We start from the raw sequence: 17,586 nt of genomic DNA on the forward strand, positions 1-17,586 counted from the left end.
TACCTTTGAGGGGAAAGAAGTGCCTTTCATGCTCCGCAAAGGTACTCATGCAGGGATGTCCCCAGTCCGCCAGTAGCAAGGCCAAAAGGGTGGAGATGAAGATGCCATCACTATTGCAATGGCTCCACTGGCTTCAGGCTGGGGCACCTGACATGACGATGTTGAGTCATAGCAATATTTAATCTTGTGTTGCCACATGTGATGAAACAGGCCTGATCCATTGTTACACTGTCGGTAATTCTGATGCTGAAAATTACTGCAGCCTTCGTCTGAAAATGAAACTCAAATTAGCACAGTAACTGTCCAACAACTATTGCAACTGTTGGCTGACTTCACGTGCATAATTTATCACTTTCGTACTTTCTTTCTTTCTTCCAGTCTAGTAAATGATTTTTACTGAATTTTTAGAAATGTACTTCCTGCACCGCTCCACAATTCACCACCTTCTCTGGCTTTTACAAAAAGTAAGGCAGGGATAAAAAACAAAACAAAAAAACCCTAGGCAACTCACTGCTGTTTTGAATTTGGCATTCAGAACAACAAATACATCCAAACGATTTTTGCTTTACAGTTAGTCATTTGTAGTAACCTGCAATTAAAAGACTCAGCATTTGTCCTCACCTCTTTCTGAAATTACATTTTCCACTTCCGAGGCCCTGGCCTGAGGCCGTGGATTTTTGAAGCAATCATGCCTTGTTAATTAATGCTTAAGATGAATGTTGCAACTTTTAACACAGTGTGTTGCTGAGTAAACATCCATAAATGCCTGGTACCAAAAAAGAATACAAAAAGTAAAAGGCTTTTACTGGAAGCTGCAGGTTTTGCAGGCATTATCCTTACAGCTCCCAGCTGCAGTACGTTTGGTTACCCCTCCTTTTATACTTCTGGATGGGGATGACTGCCACACTCAAAAAAACCAGAGGAAAATAAATACCACATCTCATCTGTCAGTTCTTTGTGCCACTGACTCATCACCCCAGAAAGCTAGCTGGGAACGATTAGCTCATACCAAGAGGGAGGAGACCAATCTTTGACAAATGATCTGTAGTTGTAACACGATCAGTGTCATTTTGGATTTTTGCAAAAGGGCAGGAGGAAAAGGGATGGACTGGGAGCAGAGGAAGAGGTAAAAATGGAAGATGAAGGAGCAAGTATGTTAGAAGTTCCCTTTCCCTTTCATATCCCTTTGTTTGTCCTGAGTCTACCTTTTCTCTGTGTAAGCCATAGTTTCCAATCTTACACAGTTGGTTTTATCTGTGATAGCAACTCCTCCTGTAGGGGGCTTCTGTATGTGACACCGCATGCTCCTCAGTAGCATTATCTGAACCTCTCCTTGAGGCATTTTTTGGTGCTTTAGAAATTAAGTAACTGTATCGTCCCTTTCTAACATAAGTCTGTAGCAAATGAAAAGGCAAGTGGGAAAATCTGCAACTTTAATCACCTAGGAAGGGGAAAGGGGGCCTGGGTTGAGGTTGTCTCCTTGATTTAGCTATCTGGCTTGGGCATTCCAATCCTGATTCAGACCTTTTGACAGACACACCTCATGCCTAACATTTCCCAACCAGTTGGCACGAGGCAGCTGCCTCCTCACCTGGGACTGCTAAGAGAGGCAAAGTGGGAAAATACATGATTTTGTGAGTGGGCTTTGTGAAAAGTGGCAGGGGTATCACACTGCACTAACCCTATACTGCATCCACTAGGCTGGTACATCCCCCTTCTGATCTGATCTCTTAGTGCTGTTTCTCATACACTGAAGCCTTTCCTGGTCCAGCAGAGACCAGTAACAAAATCCGAAACAAATCAATTGGAACAAGAATAGAATACTACTTTAGACTAGATCCCCAGTCCCTTTTTTTTCCCCCCCTCTCCTTTTCGATCTCCCAGAGGAAACAAGGGAATTCCCAATCCAGCACACAACTAGCAGGTTGACAAACCAACTTTGGAGCTGGCGGTTTGGGTTTTGTTACCCTTTTATGTTCATTCTGTTCAGAAGAAACCAAAACCCAAAGAGCTCCTGGAAGAGCTTCATGTGTCTGATTCTGCAATTAAGTGTGAAAACGGAACCTCCCACATAATCTTACCTTTCTGGAAGTGAAGTTCAGGCTTTAAGGAAGATTAGTAAGGGAAACATTCAGCACTAGTCATACTCATTTGGGTAACAGGCAAGTTTCTGCCTGTGCTCACTTCTAGTATTCATTATGAATGTGTATTAGTGACTTCCTAAGCAGTAATCCCAGCTGAATAATAAATGAAGTATTGCATTCTGCTGTAATAGTTTCCTGTTCTTTTAGTGTTGTTTGTATACTATCAACAGCATGCTGATACATTAACTGGGTGCCTAGAGCTTGGCTATTTTATTATCCTTTGCTTTAGTTATCTGCCCAGATTGCTGATCCTAAAAGTGTTAAGCTGATTTTTAGATGATTTTGCTGTTGAAGCACAGTGGTTTTGAATTATTTTGTTGTTGTTGTTTATTGGCTCCTTTAAAAGTCTTCCAATAAAGATTAAGACCTCTTTGTGCTAAGTTTAAGTCTCCTCAAAATAGCTTGCTTGCATTTTTTCTGTTGATTTTTCACAGATTCCTTAGAAGACATAGGTCCAGAAAGCACTACTGCAGGCTACAGTGTTCTTCAGTTACACTTTATGTTAAACATGACACAGATCGTTCAGCATTTTGCTGAACTGAAGCATTACCAAATCCCATGGAATGGAAAATGCTTTGTGAGTAAAAGCAGTGTGTTTTTCAAAAACTGCTTAATCGTAAACAGATCATTCAAATGGAGTGTAATAAAGACGCTACTATAGCTGATGAAAAGATTTTGTTTAACTTCAGTGGGCTCTCAGACAGGTGGAGATAATATACTTGCCCGTGCTAACAGCATTCATTTAGCTGTGTTTTATTTAGCTGTGTTTCATTTCCTAGACTGAGAATTAGATTTCCTTCTCTGTTGTTTGTATAGAAAGACTCAAACTACTCCAGAAGATCGTGTGGGACCCAGTGCGTTTAGAAGAAGGAGCTGCATTTGAATAGAAGATACCTCCCAACTTCATGTTCAGCCATTTAGCTTTATTCAAAATAAGCATCCTTACCATACTTTTGAGCTGATGCCCTACAATGGACTGTGCTAGTGTACTGCACACCCTGCCTTGCTGCAATGAGGGACCATAAAAGAGCCTACATAAAGAGCAAGAAGCTGTCTCACGTGCCAGCTCACACACATGTGTGCATGTGTTCGCACTGGTGAGCATGTATATTAAGCCATTCAAGTTTATACACCTAAGGCTAGAAATGTTTATCTTTTTTTTCCTCTTGACTCCATTCCCAGCTTATTCAAATCCTGTCCCCACACTTAACGTACTTTGTTCTTACATTGCCTACTTTGAAGTCTAGGGACCTGAAGTGGGCACGCTCCCAGCACCCTCAGTTGTCTCTGGACCAGACTTCAACTAGTACTTTTTATCTAGAGGACATTTTGAAAGACATTTGACTGTAGCCTTCCACGGGCATTTCATAAGGATCAGGACTTGTAAAGAAGCAAGCAGAGGCACAGCAGTTTGATCAAAAGCACAGTCACCTAAGTATCAGGGATGAGGGTAAAGTTTAGACATCTGACTTCATACTTGCACCAGAGCATAATTTGCTGGCTTTGTTTTGTCTTTTGCTCTTTCTTCTCCTTACTTCTTCACTGTTAGAATTGAAGTGGCCAAGGTAATTTATGCTCCAAATTCCTTCTCTTGTTCTGAAACCAGCAATGAATACTTTCTCTTAAGGTGTCACATGCTACAGTTTTTTTCCCTGGGAGCATGGGATAGGTAGAAAAAAAGCTCCATTAGTGACCCTTTTGCTATGTAACCTTTCCTTAAAATGTCAGCAACTGAGCTTCCACAGAGAGAACAACAAATATTGAAAGAGGAATGTGAAGGACATTATGAGAGAAGAAAGCAAGAAAAGGGATCTGCTCAGACAAGTTTCTTGGGCAAGGTGATGTAATATGTACTGTAGAAAATCCTAAGCGGTTGACATAACTTTCTTTCTAAGTAGCTGTGGCTGCCAGCACACAGGGAGGAACAAAACATACAGCTGGGAATACAGCTGAGCAGATTGTTTTGTCCAAAAGAAATATAGTAGGTGTAAAACTTGTTTTCAAAAGATGTCATTGAAGCTTAATTGGAAAGTGTCTTATGAATTAAGGCTGAGCGACCAGTGTTGAAAGTCTCATTTCTGTTGGGGCTGTTCATGTTGATGCTGTAACATTAACTTCTGCATGCTGGGAGTACTCAAGAGGCTGCTGTTGGGATGCCACAACATGCAGTTCTGTTATAAACTTGCAGTCTTGTTCCTACAATTTGCGAATGTTTGACAAGCTTTTTAACAGCTGTCTTGAAAATTCCCTGGCTTTGTATTGACTGACTTGCACATATTTCAGCTTGTTTTCCTACAGAAGTGAGACTTACCTGCCTGCGTGTTGTGCATGTGTCTGCATCTGTGTATGTACAGTTTGGGACCCTGCCTCTCTGTTGTACGAGACCTGACTGACAGCCACAGGGTCTTTGAGATATTGAAGATACTAGAATTTTGTGGGAGCAGGTGTCTGGATACTGAAGAGGCTCTGAATCTTCTCTGTAGGGGAGAGGCTGCAGGGAACTGTGCTCTCAGTTGGCTTTGGAGACTCCAAGAGGCCCAAATCCAGAGGAAACCAGGTTTTCTTACTCCACTTCTCACAGAGTTTAAAGATCTTGACTGCAACCTGAAATGTTTCATCTTTGAAGACACCAGTTCCTCTACTTTGTTCCTCCTGGTACATGTACAGAGCAAAATGCTGCATGTGCAGAGACTGGTAAACACAAAGTGGATAAACTACTAAACAAAAAGTTCTAGCAGGTGGACTATTGTGGATTTATTCATTATTACCAACAGATGAAGAGCTGTGCAGGAAGAATGTCTATTATGAAAATTATATTTAGTTGTAGTACTAAAATACATCATCTGTTACCTCCTTTTCACAAATACTGCTAGTGCTGTTCAGACAGCCAGCAAGCGTGGTTTCATGCAAAAGAGTGTGTGGTTATTTCTGTAAGGTTTTTGTGAATAAGACTGGACAAAGCTGCAGAAGATCCCTAATGTTTTTGATGGGACTACTGTTACGTCAAAATGCCATGTGCTTACTTCTCACTTTACTGTAAATTGGTTATAAGGAAAACACAGGCAGTAGGGCTGACAGTATGATTTTTTTTCATGGAGTGGGAAGGCAAAGGACCTCGTTGAATCCTTAAGAATGTCTGAATATTCTGCTTCTGCTACATACCCACTCTTTTGTATTTTCTTTTTTTTGTTCTAGGTGGTGTCTGGATAAGAACTGTCAGGAGAGCTTGAATAGCTGAATTGAAGCTACCAAGTGATAGTGATTTTGAGCCACTGTTTTACAGGAGTGGTACCTAAAAGCCTGCTGTTATGCTGAGTGCTTTACAGGACAAATAACACTCCCTTCTTCCTCAGCTACCCAAAAATCAAGCCATAGGTATTGAGCTTCAATCTGAATACGGTAAGTCAGTCCTCAGAAGCCTGCATACCTTGCATGATTAAGTTTAAAATAATTGTATTGTAGTTATCAACCTATCATACACTGTTTTAAACAAAGCCAGGGAAAAAATCACTGCAGTACAATCAAAGAATCATAGAATAGTTTGGGTTGGAAGGGACCTTCAAAGGTCATCTAGTCCAACCCCCAGTGTAGCTGACACATTGCCAGATCTCTCCCTGTTGTACTACAGCTGCAGTAAATTGGGTCTTGTTAGCTCATCCCAGCTCTGTGCTGATGTTGGGTTGGATTTCAAGAGCTCCCTCAGTTACAACAGTGCTGAGGCCAGAAAACTGCAGTAGATCTCTAGAAAAGCCCTGCCTGCTGCCAAAACCAGTCTTGCTTCTTGGCCATGACAAAAGCCTAAGATTTCTTTGTGCAACTTCAGTTTACTTCCTAAAATGGAAAGTGCAGAAGATGTCTAAGCTGGCCAGTTGCTTAAGCAAATGAAGTGGTGGTCTACCTATTTTCCTAGGATAGAAAAATGAGATCAGAAAGTGATGTTACAGATCAAAGTGACAACTCTCTATCCCTAAAGATACAGTATCCCTAAAGGTTACTGTATCCCTAAAGAGACAGTAACCTTTCAAAAACCTCTATCCAGGATACAGTATCCTTAAAGTGTCCCCCTAAAGTATACCTTTCAAAAACCTAGTCTTGGGTTTTGCTTGTAATTTGCTGGGCTGCTTTAAGAGAAAGTTTCCCCCAACTAAAACCTTGGTGACTAGAGAGATTGGGGAGGAAGGGCAGTGTAACTGGCTGCTCGCTTTCTGCATAGAGATGAAAACCAGCTGGTTGCTTCAGTTGGCCTTTAGGCCAGCATTTGATAAAACTTTGCTCCTTTGCTGTTCTCACTACATCCTTTCTGGTGTCACACTCGCATGCACAGTCCTTTCCCATTCCCTCATAACCTCCATGCATACTCTTGCGTCTTTATGAAAGTCTATTTGTGGCTTGAAAAGCTTGTATCTGAGAATGGTTGCTGCTTCAATATGAATTACTTCCCCTCCCCACCCCTAAACCAGTTGACATTTTTAGCTTCATGTTGTATAGCAGAGAGTACATTAAACATCAGGTCTGGCAGAAATGGGAAATAACAGGATGGAGCTACAGCTTTAGGTGCTGCAAACAGGCCAACTCTCCATATTAAAAATCAACCACTTTTTTGGTTTAAAGTGTGAACATCCCATCAAAAAGCTACAGGAAATCTGTTTCCTGGGTGATGGAATGTATGCCTGCCTAGTTTGCTTCCTATTAGGATATTAACACTTTCTGCATCTGTAACTGCTGGTTATTGAAGGAAGAGCTTAACTCTCTACTAGAACTCTGGGACTAATTAAAACATTCCCATTAACGTTTAATGAGAAAGTTGTTACTTTCACCAGTAAACTGGCTTATACTTTTAGTCCCATAAAGCACAAATAGCACATACTGAATCATAATTAACAAGCGGATTTAGGGAAGAGTGCAGTCAGAGGAGAGCAGCTTGCTCCTTAAGTTAAAAATAATTGGTTGGTTTCTTCTTGCTCTTCCCACCAGTACTGGATATTATATATGCTAACTAGCATTCATCTCTCAGCAAGGCATCCAGACCTTGTAGGGCCAGTTCTGTCTTCCAGTAAGACCTTTGCATCATAAAATGTCCCACACAAAAGATCCGCAGGGGAAAAGTCCCATGCTTGTAGGAACTTCCAAGGCAGGGTGTCGCACCGTTTGCTTGCCTAGCTGCTTGTCCTGGGTAGAGGAGAATGGCCTGTTAGAAAGAAATAGCCAGCACAAAAGGAGAAGAAGAAATGAGACACTCGAGGGTGTGTCTAAAGGATCTGAATATGGAGGGCAGGAAAGGAGGAAGTTTCGCTCTTCTTCTGTGCCTGCTTTGGGCAGGGGAGCGGGTCTGGTAAATTTTTGCTCTGTATATCTGTCAGCCAGTTCTGCTGTTGTACTCTGGTACTGAGTTATACCTCATTTAAAGTGATTTGATTTACGCTGAAGAAGTGTCACATAAGGAATATAATGTTGGGAGAGTATGGGTTCTCATTAGTAGTGTTATAAACGTTAAAAAAGAATAATACCTCAGCCATTTCACAATGAATTTACAGATAATATGGTAACAGAAGTGAATAGTGTGTTTTATTCCAAATGTTTCATTTAACAAAGATCAAACACACATCTGAACACTGTCACTTTGAGGCAAATTCCTAATCTGGCCTTGCTCTTGCTTATAGCTGTATAAATCAAGAATGACTCTAATGAAGTGAGCAAAATCATTACCCTTTATAAAATTCAAAAAAGAGAGTCAGTCTTTTTGCCTCTTCAGCAAATCCCATTCTATTCAATACAAATACAACGGTACATTTAGATGCAATGCAGGAACAGAGCCAATTGGTAAATAGTGTTCAGAGTTCTTGAATTGAATGTCCATCTGAGTACTCTTGAACACTGCAGCGCTATATCTTCTTTTCCTGCAAGGTAATCTAGTTTCTTTTCCCCAGAAATAATTATATTTCCTTTTTGTAGACAGAGGCTACATGAAACACATAGTTGTCTTCTGAGCAAAAACCTCAAAGACCACGGCTTGTATAATATATATATTAAAAAAATGACAACCCACAAACTTTTGTTTTGAACTTAAATGCAGTTTTTGAGTCTATCAGCATTTTTAATTCCATACCAGTTTTCTGCATAGTGGAAAATATACAGCCTTGGGAGGGTAACAATTGTCATATGTCATTAAAAAACAAATTATCTAGGCAAGTAATTTTTTCCATTATGAAAATGGCTTGTCATATGTTAGTTAAATGAATTAATCACATAGTACACCTTTCACAACCTCAAAGACTTAGATTATGGCCCATACGTTCCCACATGTAGCAATAGCAGCTCTCTTCTTCGTATGTACACCACTATCACTCGACAGTTTCTGTTATGTTTTATTCATATGTAATCATAAATCACTTACAAATCAGTCCAAAGCCTAAAACTAACCAGACCAGTTCATATTTCTAGTGTGAGCCAGTCTATTTGCACCTCTCTCAGGATTAAAGCATTTCTTGTTGTGATATGGAAAGTTTCCAGGTACGTGGTGTTCAACAGGGAAAGATGACAGCATGACATTTTAGAAGTATGCAGGGAGACAGGAGGAAAAGCAACAGGGACAGAAAAGCATATTTGCTTTTGACTCACCCAGGAGAAGAAAGTCAACTGAGCAATAGCTACCCAATTCATCCTTTGATTTAGCACTCTGCTTTCTGGGATTGTTCAGAGCAGGGAAGGCTCAAGGGAGATCTCATTAATATATGTAAATACCTGAAGGGGGAGTGTGAAGAAGAGGGAGCCAAGTTCTTTCCAGCAGTGCCCACTGGTGAGACCAGAGGCAATGGACACACACTGAAACACAGGAGGTTCCTTCTGAACATCAGGAAACACTTTTTTACTGTGAGGGTGACTAAGTGCTGGCACAGGTTGCCCAGGGAGGATTTGGAGTCCCCATCCTTGGAGATACTCAAAAGCTGTCTGGACATGGTCCTGGACAACTGGCTGCAGGTGACCCCATTTGAGCAGGAGGATTGGACAAAGTGACATCCAGAGGTCTCTTCTGATCTCAGCCCTTTTGTGATACTGTGATGCCACTTTGGTTTCCTGTCAGTGAGAAAGTCAGGCACCTAATTTTCTTGGTGGCTCCCTTCAGTCAGGAACAGCAAATTTTAGAAGTGCAAAGGATCTCCAGCAGCCAGGAGCTCTGGAAGGACTTCGAACATGCATGTAGAGTTTGCAGGGGGAAGGAATTAAATGGTTTTGGGGTCAGGATGGGCAACCTTACATCTGGCAAATTAATAGAAAAAAAACCAGGAGTGCAAGAATTACATATTACTTCCACTTCAGTCACTCCAAATAACATTCCTGTCCTTTTTTTTCAAGGAAGGAGAGCTGTGACATAACTAATAAATATACTTCTAAGTATCACCTGATGACTACAGCTTTGTGCCAGTGGCACTGGGAGCACAGGAGGGATGATGAGAACTACTGTGAAAGGACTTGTCATGAGCAAAAGCAAAGCAGAAAAATCTGGATGCCTGAATTTAATGACGTTTATTTTCAGTGCAGACTACTGAGGCCTCGGTGGTTTCTGGAGTTATAACTATGTTTTTCAGACTGATTTACCATGTCATTCTCCTGCACAGGATGAAGATGAGCACATCAAGAGGTGCTTAGGTCCAGGAGCTTTGCGGTGGCGGTTGCTGGTGCCCCAAACTGCAACACTTAGCTCCGACCATAGACAAGAATCCCAGACTTTGGGGCTGCACTGTGATCACGGTGAGGGAAACATAGGAAAAGGGATGACACACCTCCTCCATCTCCTGTGACTATCTAGTCTTCTTGAATGCCCGCTCTCTGACATGCTAAGAAATAGGTGAACTGGACTTAATGTAGTGGAGGGCAGCAGAAAAGGTTAGAAGACAAATTAAGCACCAGGCTCAACACGGCCCTTTCTCACCTTCCTGGAATGGCTTCCCATCAGCATGGCAAGACAAGGTGGCAATTTTGTTTTCTACCTTAAGTGCATTTAGCAAAAGGACATGGTAGAGGAGGCCGAAACTTTCACAAACATGAACGCTATAATGCTAAGCTGAGTTCAAGCAAAGGTACAGTACTTTCAAACCATACCTGGCACATTAGGGCAACCCTGACAAGCAAGATACAGAAGTGCAATTTCAGCTTTAATGTTGAAGTAGCAAGTTTCTGTTTGTCATGTTGAAAAAACAGCATCTTGCCAAGTTAAAAAGAAGGCACTTTTTCATACTCTGCAATAGACAATCCTATTATCAAATAATAACGTCTTCATCTTTTGATAGTGCTGTTGGAAGGGGAGAAGGAGCTCTTTTCACATCTTGCTGTGTTCTGCTTCCACTTTTAATAAACACAAGTGCCCGCAGCTGAAAAGCTCTGTGCTAGAGTGCCCAGGTTTCTCTAACAGAGACCTCAGAAAAGCAGTGCTGGGGTTAACATACTGTTTTACCCAGGCGTATACAAGTGTATTGCAGGAGGCACTATGCAAATAGTGTTCACAGAGTTTATAATTTCCTGTTGGAACAGCAAAGAAAAGAAGGTCATTGATTTAAACCAGAGAATACAAATGATTTCCTGCCCACAAAGCTGCCAAATGCTTGGAGTTATTGATTTTTTTTTCTTCCCTGCTGCTAACCAAACATTTCTGGTCCTGTCACGGGCATCATCAGCTTATTGACTAAGTAAACATAACCCATTAAGCTGAACATTTTAAAAATAATAGAAAACAACAGTGACTACAGTAAAAAAAAAAAAAAGAGAGGAAAAACAGTTCCTGAAGTTAATTAACTTTTATGTAGATTCAAGTTTCTGGAATTTAGTCTTGCATCCAAAAGAGAGAGAAAGGAATAAATTGAAAGACTGTGGGGAGAGAGAAAGAAAAAAATAATAAAAAAAAAGCCCTTTCCTAAAGAAGCCAAAAAGTGAATGGTGCAGGGAGGTGTGTACTTCGAATTTTAAGACCCTAAGGAAAGAAAAAAATATTGCAAAATTTAGATCGAAAGGGTAAAAAGGTATGGCAGCAGCATGGTAAAGACGTGCTTTTATTTACTTATTAGCAGCAGGAGGTCTGTGCTGTTGTCTAAATATTTTTTTTTTGAAGCCAGAGTTGAGCACAGCTGATGCCTGGCCTTGGAACATGTCAGTTTGAAGATGACACGTACAGTATTAATAAATGTAGAACAATACTTGCTGTCAAGTTGGTTACAAGGCAGTACTTCACTGAAGGGGGCCTGACAATGTCAAAAAGCATTAGACCAAAGCCAGCAAATGCTTTATACAGTACAGCTGAACCCAAAGGATGAATTGATGCCCTGGATCTGACTTTAAGGCATCTGTCTGCTCTGGAGAGCATGTGTTTGTCTGATGATGCAGGGAAACAAGTTGCTTTTCTCTCCTCCTTCAACCATCTGCCTACACACGAAAGGCAAGGAGAAAGACACCAGAGAACGAACCGCAGTGTGTTGTAAATGGACAGGGATGCCTTGGAGACAAAATAATCTTCAGAAGTAGGAGCACAGGCTCAGGAGAGGTGTTCAGAGGCTGCTGTGAACAGCAGGGAGATGGCTGCCAGGCTGGGACCCTGCAGAGAGGGCTGTCCTTCCCCTGGGGCTGGCTGTTGCAGGTGCAGCTGCTGGCTTCTTTGGTCAAGATCCTTGCCGTCTTTTGGTGTGAGAGCTATAGCAGCAAGAGATGAGGTGGTGGGAAGAGACACCACGAGAGAAGTAAACAAGCAGATTACAAAGTGATGAAAAATAAGGATATCAGCCTTCTACAGTGACTTAGAAGAAGGTGTGACCAATTGCTTCCACCCCCTCACCCTCATGCCTGTCACAGAAGAACACTAATAAGGCAGGTAGTCACAGATTATTAATGACCTGTTAACAGCTTCTTTAATTGCCAATAAGTGCCAACTGTGGCTGTTGTAATTATTCTGCTGGTCCTGAAACACATTCTGTGCCAGGCTGCAAAATACCCTTTTTTTTTTTTTTTTTTAATTTCTGGAACACTCTGTCACACCTCTTCACATGTGTGAACTGTACCAGGCAATTTCATACCTGAGTAAAATTACATCTTAGGCTATAAGAGCATTTTGCAGACATTAAATGTTGTTGTATTCCAGAAAAATAGTAACCATGAAGTATTTAGTCACTTATTTTTACATATGTGAATTGAGACACCCAAAGTTTATGGTTTTAGCCACAGTGATACAGTGAGTTGGTCCCTGAGCTGCTTATGAAACCTGAAAGCACTGTCTTCTGCTTTGCCTGCTCTGGTGTCATATGAACTGCAAAAACCACAGATAAATTGGAAGTAACACCGAGTAGGGACTTTTTATATCTAAGCAGAGGTCCCTAGGAGTACACTGTGTAAAAGCTGTGGTACCTCTTTATCACTTTTTCTAGTTCCCACAGAAGAGAGAGCTCAGTAGCATGCAATGGAAAAAAAAAAAAAAACAAACACACAGAAAAATGTGTGTATTGTGGTCAAAAGCAAAGTCTTTCCTCGGCAGCCTTCAATTTAAGAATTCTGTGAGCATGGATCCCTGCCAGCATCATTAAGGAGCAGTGACTCCCCGCTAACTGGTCCTGTTTCCTTTTCTAATGGATCACAGCACAACAATGCATCTCATGTATGCCACAGTTGTCAGATTTCTTTGTCTTTAGCTCTTGGTAATCCAGCATTCGATCAACAAACCCCACAAACACCTATTTGAAGATTACAGTAGCAACAAGTTTATGAGGAAATAATGCATGTTCTTAGCAGCCCTGTATGAAAGCCACTAGTGAGGGTATGTCTTGAAAACGCCATAAAGCAGCCTAATTTTCAAAGATCCCAGCACTTTTAGGAAACAGTGATTCTGTAAAGGTATTGCCGATTTTTAAAAATGTCACCCTTCAACAGTACATAGAAGTGTGGTTTGTGCTTTTGTCCAGCTCTTGGACTGCCACACCTCCTTGTTGGGCAAAGCCCTACACTGTAGCTCCATAGGAAAACCTTGTCCCTGTATCCCTAAAGGTACATTCACTGTAGGAAACAGCCCCAGAGTTGTGCTGAACCTGTCTAGGCTGGTACGTTTTAGGGTGAGAGAGGGGATGGGGCAGGGGCACAGCCCAGACTCTGGAGACCGAGTGTCTGACCTGGCATGAGCTTCCTGTGAAGTCATAACATGTTTTTCTGCCACAGCTCTGAAATAGAAGAAAAAAAATACTGTCTTTCCTAACAGGAGCTATAGGAGGACCTCAGATTTAATGAATGAAATAGAGACATCATTTAAAGCATTAGAGAGATATTTTTTCCCCTCAAATCTTTTCCCACACATGCTCTCAGCAGGAAACTATGGATTGTAGTCAGCTGTTCTCTGGAATTCCTCCTGACCTGACTCATTTTTGGAAGAGAAGCTGATTCACATCCAGCTGTCTTGTGAACATCCAGCACATCTTTTCCTTTTTCCAAGGATGGATGGATAAATTGGTAGCGACTCCTCAGAGCAAGTTAAAGGTCTGACCCCAGATGCAATACGTGCAGATGGTGTGGCAGGTTCCACCACTTCCTTTGCCTCTTTGCTTTCTCCGTCTTGCACAGCTCTGTGCACAAGTTAACAAGCTGGATCTGTCTGAATGGAAACATTCAAGTATTATGAAAGTTTCTTTTCTTTTCTTTTCTTTTTTTTTTAAATGGTTCTCATCATAACTTTTTCTTCCCCTTTTTGTCTTTATGAGAGTAGAATGTTTCTAGGTCAGAATCCCTGATGGTCTTGTGCTGGTTTTGTTGTTCCATGCTTATTAAAAAGTCACGAGTCTTTGAGGTTATTTTTTCCCAGATCTTAATTTGTGTTAACAGATTTAGCTGATACTGAACCAGTTCTGCTCATACAGGCAAGGACCAACTTCTGGAAACAATCCAGGTGTCCAAGATGTTCGAAAGTAATCAGTTTTCCTCAAAGCCTTAGGCTTTAAGTGTTGATCTGATGTATTACAAAGGGACTTGACTTTCAGAAGAAGGGTAGGGTCAGCATTTTCTGGGGGAGGGAACCTTCTGAGGAGGGTGTAAAGATGGACACTTGAAATAAACTTACCACATCTGAGAATCTGGAGGGGGTTAGGGCAGCATTTTATTTATTTTTGGTTTTCAGTAGGAAGTATGAATAAGAGCAAGGTGTTCGTGAAGTGCCGAAAGTATGTATACTACTATATAATAAAAGGCATTATGTCAGCAAGATGTTTCGCCTTAGGGCTGCAAACCTTCCCATCTCTGCTGATATTTTTAAAGGCTCTGTAAACTGGGCTGATCACGGCAGAGTAGAACAGATGTTTTACCTCCTCATTTCTGGAAGCAGATGCCTTACAAGGGAATAAGCATCATATGATTCATACCATGTTTGTGCCTTAAACATTTTTTCCTGTGACTGCCTCCCCTGGCATTCTCTTTCTTTAGGTCACCATCTACTTCTTGCCTATTTAATGCATGCATGTGGATTGTATTACTGACAGTAGTAAGACTACAGACAGGCATAAACCTTATCAGAAGTGTAGATGGAGACTGTAAACTTCCAGACAGGTACTAACTTTTAACGTAGCCCCATATAGTTCCTAGCCCAATGATATCTGCAGTAAATGTGACCTGATTGCCAGGGAGGTTATTGCAGACTCCTTGTTTTTCGTGACTTTTTTCCCCATCTCAGGATTTAATAAGGTGACTTAAAGCTAGGTAGGTTGTTGGTTTCGGCTCTGAGAATTTATCAGTGTCTTTGGCATAACTAATGTTCTGGACACAGATAAATGGCGGCAGACTGGCAAGAGAGCTAAGTAGTTACCACTGCTATGCAGGTATTGCAGGCTCTTTGATCTTTCCATGAGAAACGGTTTGATACTCTCCACTGATCATTTACCGTGCAGGTTCGGTGAACCTATTATAGGAAACTATATAGAGAAAATACACATCATGCTATGAAAACTTCCCTGGCTTGACAGTCTACTTCTGCTAAGCTCCTGCTAAGCACAGAGTGCTATTCCCTCTCATCCTGACAGCATGAGACTGTCGAAGGACTATATTAGCTCGTTCTTTATGAGATTCTTTTGTTTTAATGTGCCCATTTGCAAGCCAGGCTGTGACGCAGGCGGTGGGGAGGTGTGCGTAGAGTGTGGAGTAATTCTTTTGAACCTTGGATTGCAGCGTTCATGACTTTCCTGCCAGTGACAGGGAAGCCAAGAAGCTGTCCTATAGGTTTCTCAGGTAAACCACTCACTGTTAAAACCATAAACACTACTGATCTTTTCTTCCGGTACCTTGGATGTAAGTTTTTCATTTGCCCTACTTAAGAATTCTTACTCTTAAATTGTTTGCAGTTCACCTCTAAAACACAAAAAGTGAATTCACACCTTCCTCACCACTCCGTGGTGTCCAATTACAGAAACATACAATTAGGGATGTTAATGACAGATTATTAGGCATTAACCTATAATGCTGTGCTCCAATAACAGCAAAAATGGGTCACACTGTGGGTATAATTATCCTCCTTCTCCAGTAACACGCCCTGGTCCTGCCTCTTTCCTGTGATATCACTTGTATTTAAGTACAAAGCATGGGCAGCTCCTGTTGTCTTGGATGATGGTCTGTAGTGGGTTGTTGAACTGGCTGGCATCTGAGTCTGGCCTTCTAAAAGACTGAACGAGCTATGATGTAGCATCTTTGCAGCTTGGGAGAAAAGCAAAAAAGGATTTAGGCAGCTGCCTTTGTTATCTGCAGTTAGGAAGAAAGAATCCCTTTCACAGAGGGATAAACTGAGGGATGGCAGAAGAAGTCTCCTTGGACAGTGGGAACAGTGGCCCCACTGTTTCTGTCTGCTTGGCACTGGGGTGGTGCAATAGTCTGCAGGGGAAGAGGGCATTTGGAAGGATGAAGGTAGGCAGGCAGGAGGAAGAAAAATGCAGTTCAAGCAAGCCTGCTGGATGAGACCCTGTAACATAAGAGCACATGGGGAAGTAGACTGTGACAGTGGGTACAGAAGATGTACGAAGATATATAAATACGTAGAAACGTGCAAATGACAGCACTCAAGAGAGGAGGAAAAGGAAATGAAACTAAAATATCTGTAGGCACCGTGTCAGATTTTGTACCAGCTGAACAAGCCACCTGCATTGTTGTGTGTGCCTCAAGAGATGCAATGCAAGAATAAGGTGGCTGCTTAGTGTTCTTCTTAATCACTCTATTGTCTGCTTTCACTTTCCTGTTTAATTAGTTAGCAGTGAAGGCATAGAATAAACTTATCATGGTTTCCTGACTTGCCTGGAGTTGTCCCTTAAAAGAATTTTAACCAGGGTAAGTCTAGGAATTGATCCATGAGACCCTTGAAGGGACCATTTCAAAGCTGGTTTTAAAGGTGTTTTACCTCCCTAAATGCCAAAATGTACCTTTTCAGTTCATCTGGAGAAGAATCACTGAGGAAAAAAAAAGAGAGAGAGGAAAAAAAAAAAAGGCGCTACTTCTACTTTTGTTTGACTGTGAATTAAGCAAACTTATTTTCTGCAAGTTGCTGAGCTATTGGTGAAGGCATATCAGACATACAAAAGCTTGGTATTTCTGAACATACTGGCAGGGACCACAATTTGTGCTATTAATTCTCAGAAATTAGGTAAATAGCATGTTAAGACCTGAAAAAGGGGAAAATGACATGCTGAAATTATGATCCTGCCAAAACACTTGTGCTGTACTGTCCTGTCTTTGGTGACAGTACCGATGATGAAGGTATTTTGTAGACAGTGAGTGTCAAGAAGCCGTCTCTAAATTGTTGTCCTGGCATATTATTAGTATAGGAATTGGCTCACACCCAGATGCCTTATGGATCTTACAAGATCAATGGATGGGCAGGAGAGCAAGAATGTGAAATACAAGTGTGTGCTTGTGCTTGTCTGTGGTTTGCCTGATGTTACCCTCATCTCCTGTGACTTCCATGACTACCTGGGTGGCCTGCAGAAAAACTGGACCTGGGGCCAACACAAACCCCACCAGGCCAAGGGAGACTTCCATTGCAGAAAGGTCAGACAACAGTTCCAGCCTTGAAGATAGATGCTCAGATACACGTTCAGACCTATTTATGAGTTTGAATTTAATGTAATAGTAGTCTTTTGCCACACATATATTGCATGTCATGCCGACACCTCAAAGTTTAAAGGCTCCCAGCTGCTTGTGTTGGTGGCCCGGCAGTACGTTGTCTTGGCCCGGTGAGAAAGCCAGCAGTGATCTCACCAAGTTTTCATGGATCAAGTCACTTCTCTGAATTCAGTACTGTATTATTGTTTACTGTTTGGACTGCGATTAGCACCCAGAAGCCAGACATGCTGGTGGAGCTTGGTAGTGCCAGTAGGAGGAGGATGAAGAGGAGAAGTAGGAGGAAATGCCTTCCCCAAAGAACCTGCAGCCCCCATCTCCCTCGCTCAAG

The 17,586-nt window shown here is 41.6% G+C and overlaps 1 protein-coding gene across 2 annotated transcripts in view; it reads left to right on the top strand.

Moving 5' to 3' along the window:
* Positions 1-17,586, top strand: part of COA1 (cytochrome c oxidase assembly factor 1) — a 54,581-nt gene that overhangs the window by 24,012 nt on the left and 12,983 nt on the right. Inside the window, exons 2-3 of one of the 2 annotated variants that reach the window (XM_065832782.2) lie at positions 2,961-3,241; positions 5,340-5,543. The gene's annotated coding sequence lies outside the window, so the exon portion shown is untranslated. The remainder of the gene's footprint in view (positions 1-2,960; positions 3,242-5,339; positions 5,544-17,586) is intronic. The other variant, XM_065832781.2, reaches the window with a different exon arrangement.

This window comes from Patagioenas fasciata, chromosome 2, assembly GCF_037038585.1.
Source record: "Patagioenas fasciata isolate bPatFas1 chromosome 2, bPatFas1.hap1, whole genome shotgun sequence".
In the NCBI taxonomy this organism is placed as follows: domain Eukaryota; kingdom Metazoa; phylum Chordata; class Aves; order Columbiformes; family Columbidae; genus Patagioenas; species Patagioenas fasciata.